Source organism: Xiphophorus hellerii, chromosome 8 (genome assembly GCF_003331165.1).
Source record: "Xiphophorus hellerii strain 12219 chromosome 8, Xiphophorus_hellerii-4.1, whole genome shotgun sequence".
NCBI classification, from domain to species: Eukaryota; Metazoa; Chordata; class Actinopteri; order Cyprinodontiformes; family Poeciliidae; genus Xiphophorus; species Xiphophorus hellerii.
Genome location: NC_045679.1, coordinates 29,300,014 through 29,306,985, shown reverse-complemented (window position 1 = coordinate 29,306,985; position 6,972 = coordinate 29,300,014).

Genomic DNA, 6,972 nt, shown 5'->3' with positions numbered 1-6,972 from the left:
GTTGGTTGTTGGCATTTTGAACAGTGTTTTTCTTCGAGTTGGTTGTTAGGCGTTTTGATTTCTTCTCTCTTTGCTGCTCCGCCTGTCCACGCCCACAGCCAATCAGTGAACAGGAGCGAAGTTTGTGTCACAGACCAAAGCAGGGCCAGCCCCGAAAAAAAGCCGGCGGAAAAGCTCCGAAAGTGAGCCGAGCAGAGCCGTTGGAAAAGGGCTTAAGGCCTAAGCGACTGCTTAGTTTGCTTTGCCTTGGGCCGGCCCTGTATGTAACATTAAAACATGCCTGGCTGCAACTGTATTGATGGTTGCTCTCCTTCTCTTCAGTGTTTGTTAGCTTTTCCTGCTACTGGTAGCTTCACCGCATCAGTTAAGTGTTACACCGGCTGATGACGTTGCTATTATTAACTTGTCTGGTGTCTGATTTTCAAATATTTTATGTTTTATTGAGGATTTTTGTACATATGTTTTGGCAGGGCTGTGATCATGTCAAAGCAGCAACTTATATTAAAAAGTGTTTTAATGTTTGTCTGGATGCTGCACTCTTCCATAGAAGGAGAACAGAATATCGCTCTTATAAACATGTAATGACTGAAATCACAATACCCTTACTGTGTATCCCTAAGAAAAATGCAGTGTTGTATAGTAACGAAGTAAAAATACTTCACTACTTTACTTAAGTATATTTTGGAGTACTTCATACTTTCCTCGAGTATGAAAATTTTTGATGACTTTCACTTTTACTTCACTATATTTCCGAACTTAATTGCATACTTTTACTCCGATACATTTTCAATGTGTGGTTTAGTTACTCGTTACAAAAAAGCGAGAGAGAGAAACGCAAGTGTTTTGACCCCACCTACTGATTAGCAAGTAGCAAGTAGGCTACCGAACAAAGTCGGTAGCCTACTTGCCTGGGCTTGTTCATCACCTCCAATAGGATACACCTGTTTCGCTTCTCCCATTAAACACAAAGCAAGTCTCGCAATCAGCAGCAGTCACATGGAGGAGGAGACGGAGACCACAACGACTGCAACTACGTCGGACACGGCTCCAGGGGAACCACCAGCTGGTGATGAGAGCCCATGGCCTTATTTAAACACAATATACTCTTTCGTGGGTGTTAAAGATTCATTGTACCGCATGAAATGTATGTTATTCCTGCCCGAAGATGTGGAAATTCTATCTTACAAAAACTCCCCGTCCAACTTGAAGAAACACATCGAGGTAACGTCTTATGAAATGGTTATAATCCTCCTGCTTCAGTAACTATACCTTGGTCACTAGGCACTAGTGTATTGTGAAACGTTGACCATAAATGAACTTTGTTTGGCATTGTTTCAGTTCCACACGTGGTGTATTTAGCTTAGGCCTAATGTTGACTGTAGCAGGTTACCTAGACTCCTCTGTTCAAGGGGGGACAGAAGCCATAGCGATAGCAATTTAGACTAAATTTAACGAATATAGGAAAGGCATGCAAGTTCAAAACCAGGTTTACAGATGCCAATAAGCTGCATTTCCCTCCCAATTCTTTTTTTCTTTTGCATAATGACCAGTTGTGTGCACCACCTACTGACTGTAGGATTGACTGATTCACTGATTTGTGAAGTAGAGTAATCGTAACAGCTCTTTTTCTTCATGTTGGCCCCATTTTCTGTACTATTTATTTTTCTCATTTTCAGCACTGACCTTACTTGAAGGGAAAACTTAAGGCTTACAAAAACTTTGTATTTTCTGTCCTGGAGGGTATACTAAGAAGCTGGTTCAGTTGTAAAGCAGGTTAAGTTAACCTTGTGCTATAGGTAAAGCACCTAATTTTCTTAACTAAATGATGCCTGCAGGTATATCTATTAGCAGGTTTAATTTTGCCTGCACTTGGTTGTGTACATTATTTTAAGTGTATTTGACAAGTTTACCAAAATATAAAAAATGTCATTCAAACTGCATTTGCTTTGTTTTACTTTATACTTGTACTTTTCATTACATTACTTGAGTACATCCATTTTTACAGTAATTTCCATACTTAAGTACAAGAAGTTTCAGATACTTTAAGACTTTAACTCAAGTAACATTTCAGTCAGTGACTTGGACTTTTACCAAAGACATATTTTGAAGAGGTACTTATACTTTTACTTGACTCTGAGATTTCAGTACTTTATACAACATTGGAAAAATGAACCCATTTAAATAAAGAAATCCCTCCATGGGTGATAACATAGAGAGCGTTCATTTTATAGCGTTAACATTGGTGCTGTACGCAGTGGCGCAAAAAGTGGATATGCAGTGTATGCAACGCATAGGGGCGCTGCACTACATGGGGCGCAAAAACGATGTGGGGAGTTTTTTTTCAAGGCAGCATTTTATGTACTTAACAGCTGTTTGTGTATGAAATGATCAATAACAGAGGAACAGCACTGATTAGGCGCCCCTCCCCTCCTGCTAGCCGTTCTCCCCTCCCATACAGGTAGCTTGGGCAGCGTCCCTGAGGCGCGATTTTTTTCTTCTTTTAAATTTGAATTGTAGTAGTGTACTCGACAACAGGCAGCTAAAGATGGGGCGGCAGAAAAAAACTCCGGGGTACAAAACATGTAGCAGTCCCTCAGACCCAAGAAAACACAGAGAGCTTCAACGGGTGCAGCAGATTTGTATTTACTTCTTTCCAAACCAAGTTTGGTGAATAGCACTGAATACACCGTGCTCCAAATACACCGTGAAAACTAAAAGAAAAGAAAATACATTTGCTTAAGTGCCTTTGTTTGACACAAAACATGAATACATTACATAAAAATGCTAACTTCACAAACTAATGTTGTTCTAAACATGTACCTCGCTCCGCTGTCCAAGGGCTGCAAAGTTTATGGCGGTAAAGTCCGTGCAGTGCTGCTTTTAGCCTTTTCTGAAGAATGTGCGCTAACCCAGAGTCATAAAGATGAAGAATATCCTCCTCTTCCTCTTGTCCGTGGGATATTTCCGCCCAAAATTCGAGAAGGACCTCGCTGCCAAGTACACCTCGCTTGGCTATTTCTCACTGTATGTTTGGATAACGTAATTTTTATTTTATTAAATATATATGGTTATAACAATCAAACCCAGAACAAATTATTACTTGAAGAAATAACCCTAAACTTAGATCACTTAAAATCTTTTTATTCAACAAACAATATTATAATTGGTGGGGATCTCAACCTTGTTCATGATGAATTTTTTGATAAATGGCCCTCTAAACATAACTCAAGTTACCTTAACAAAATATTTTACAATTTCTGCAGTGAACAAAATCTAGTTGACGTATGGCGACATCTTAATCCCAACTGTAATCAATTTTCATGGTTTGGCTCAAATAGCAAGTCAAGACTTGATTATTGGCTTGTAACAAATGAATTATTGTCCAATAAAATTAACTCAGACATCTCTGCAGCACCTTTGACTGACCATAGCCTTATTTCTTTACAAATGAAACCTCAAAACTGGAAATCAGGTACAAGTAAATATTGGAAATTTAACTGCAGTCTCCTTAAAAATGATACCTACTGCCAAAAAATCAAAGATTTAATCCAAAATATTAAGGACTCTGAAGAATTAAGTAGCCCTGTCCAAAAATGGGAATTCCTGAAGTACAAGATCAGACAATTTTCTATCTCATTCAGTAAACAAATTAAAAAAGAACTCCAAAAAAAAGAACTAGATATTGTACAACAACTAAATTTATATTGCAATAAGCCCAATCCTTCAATGGAAGACAAAGAAAAAATACGAATCCTCCAACCCAAACTGGATGAAATGTATATCCAGAGGGCCAAAGGGGCTTTTATTAGATCAAGAGCAAAATGGATCAAAGAAGGAGAAAAAAACACGGCCTACTTTTGTAATCTGGAAAGAAGAAGACAACAACAAAATTCTATCAAATCCTTAATAATAAATAATGTAGAAACCAACAATGAAAAATTAATATCCATTGAAATTTTTAAATTCTATAACAAATTATATACCTCCAAATTCTCAGAACAAAAATCTCACAACTTTTTAAAACAAATTGAAACATTTATCCCTAAAATAGAGGATGACTACAAAAAAACTTGTGACAACAAAATTACAATAGAAGAACTTGATAAGGCTGTTAATCGCTTATCAATAAATAAAGCACCAGGTCCAGATGGACTTACGGGAAACTTTTATAAACATTTTTGGGAAGACATAAAAATATTACTGCATCAAGTTTTTACAGAAATTTTTAAAAATTATTCTATACCTACCACAATGAATCAAGGAATTATTATATGTATCCCCAAACCAGACAAGGACCCTAGATTTATTGAGAATAGAAGACCTGCACTGTAACAAATTGCCCTGTATTTTTACAGTAAAATGCTGGCAGCAGGGTTGCCAGCATTTTACTGTTAATTATACAGTACCCTTACTGTAATCAACTTTACAGTATATTACTGTCACAAAAGAAATCTTTTGATTACAGCACATTGTTGGTTTTATCAGATTTACAGTAGACTACTGGCAGCTGTGTTGCCAGTATATTACAGTTTTTCTATGGTATCATTACTGTTGAATTCACATACAGCTTACTACTGTAAATTTCCAATACAAAATAGAAACATAAAAAAAACACTTAGAAAATGTAAGTTCCATCATGTCAACCAACATTTATTTGGGAAAAAAAAACAACAACTCAAACATTGACTCATATACAGTCTTTAGTGGGCCACATAATAAAGAAGAAGGTTTTGAAACGACAACGTATGTGTGCCTTAAACCTAAACCTTTTCTACAAGAATGTTGAGGGTAAACTGTCCAAAGTAAGTTGTATTCTGGAAAAACAGTAAGAAAATCACCATCTATTTTGTAAAATAAATTTCTTAATAACCGATTTAAAGAGTTTTTGAATAGAGCATGAATTGTGGCCTTTTGATTAGTCTGAAATAAATTAAGTATGAAAGAAATTATGAAATAATGCATTGTACAACTCAGCACACTACTTTTTCAATACAAAATACTACTTTTAGTGGAAGTGAGGAACAATATGATGCAACATAAAACAAATGAAACATTTAACTTTCAATCTAAAGCATAGAAAAAAATTGCAAATTTTAGTTTGATAAAAATTTAAATGAAACATTTAGACTTGAATTTCCTTTAGGGCAAAATCAGAGGTCCAACTTCAAATGATAAAACAATGAAACAATATTTGACAACATACTGCCAAGATAAGTTAAACATTGTGCCTGTACAGTCAAAATTACAAATTACATCTGAAGAACAGAAAGTGGGAGCCTTAACAAAATTTATGCTATAAATTAAAAGAGATGTCTAAGATTATGCTGACCTTTAAACCAAAAAAAATCTCTCAAGAACACTCCTGTTCAGGGATAAGTTGCCTTCATGCCTGTATAGTTTTTTGTTTGTTTGTTTGTTTGTTTGTTTTTGCGCGGAGGGGCAACAATATCTATAGCCTGGTTAGAAAGTTCTCACTAACCTATATGAAATTCCACTCAAAGTCCAAGAGGTTTTTTAGCAGAATTGAAATACGGGGGTTGACAGTGACCGACTTCTTTTCAACAGTTTTTCCTGTCCTCTTGGAGACGATCTTGCCACAGCTGGCCTTGCAAGCGCCTGAAAGCGCCTGAAAATGCAGTAATTTCAGATTAGCATATGATGCTTAAGGAGTCAGGGTCAAGATATATCAAATAATGTTATGCTAGCTTCCTTATTACAGCATGACAGATTAACTAAGCTAACTTTCAAACAGCTACAGTCTGCTTAAAAATGACAACTGTATGACAACATCATCTGACAAATAAATTATGCTCCAACTTACCGGATTGGCTCATAAAATGCAGGATTCAAATGGATAGTCTTTGTAAAGAAAATTCTAGAGGTTGCTTCCACATGTCACAACGACGTGCCTTCTTGAGAAATACAGTAGCGTTCTGTTTAAAGAGAGCCTCCTTGCCGTTGAATCTAACATCATTCCCAAAATGCAATGCTACTCACAGTATATTACAGTATTTTATTAAAAACAGTAATAATTGCCCAGAATGCATTGTTTTTCACGGTGCAGTACCGTTTTCAATAGAAACAGTATGATACTGTTCAGTTTTGGCCGTTTTTATACAGCAATTTGTTACAGTGTAGCTGATTTCAATATAAATAAATTGCCCATTAAACTATCAGAGTTCCATAAACAAGTATTACTATACTGGAAAATGCTCTATGTACATAACTACTCGCCACACTCCTCTATCATATGGAATAACAGATTCATATTACATCGCAATAAATCCTTATTTTACAAAGATTGGATGGAGAAGAATATTTGTCTATTATACACTTAATGGATGCTAATGGTTGCCTGTTAAACTACGAACAATTATGGGCACAATATCAATTCTTTCCCCCAAGAGCTGAATTTACCAAATTATTTAATGCCTTTCCGAAACAATTTATTAATCAGGTAAAAAACTTGATAATAAATAATCCGATGACCCCACAATTACCAAATTTATTAATTAATGGAATTTCATTGACTGACCAAAAATTCAATAACCACACAATTAGAAACTGTCATAACGAAACTCTGTTCCCTGGGAAAATTAATAGAAATAGCATTCTTTCCAAGTTTGATAATAAATCAATTGAAACGTTACGAACTCTTTATTTTAAACTCCCCATACAACCAAAAGCTAAAGAAACACACTTTAAAATTTTAAATGCAATTTACCCTGCAAAAGAACTATTAAGAAATCGCTTTAATATCGATGACAATAAGTGCTCATTTTGTGAACGTGATATTGAAACGATAGACCATATCTTCTATGAATGCAACCAAACCAAAACATTCTGGAATTGCTTAGAAAGGTGGATCAGTTTAAAAATCACACTTCCTGAATCTATTTCTAGAGATATGGTAACTTTTGGAGTGTTATTAACAAACAAAACTACAGAACTCTGTTGTAACTTAATATTTTG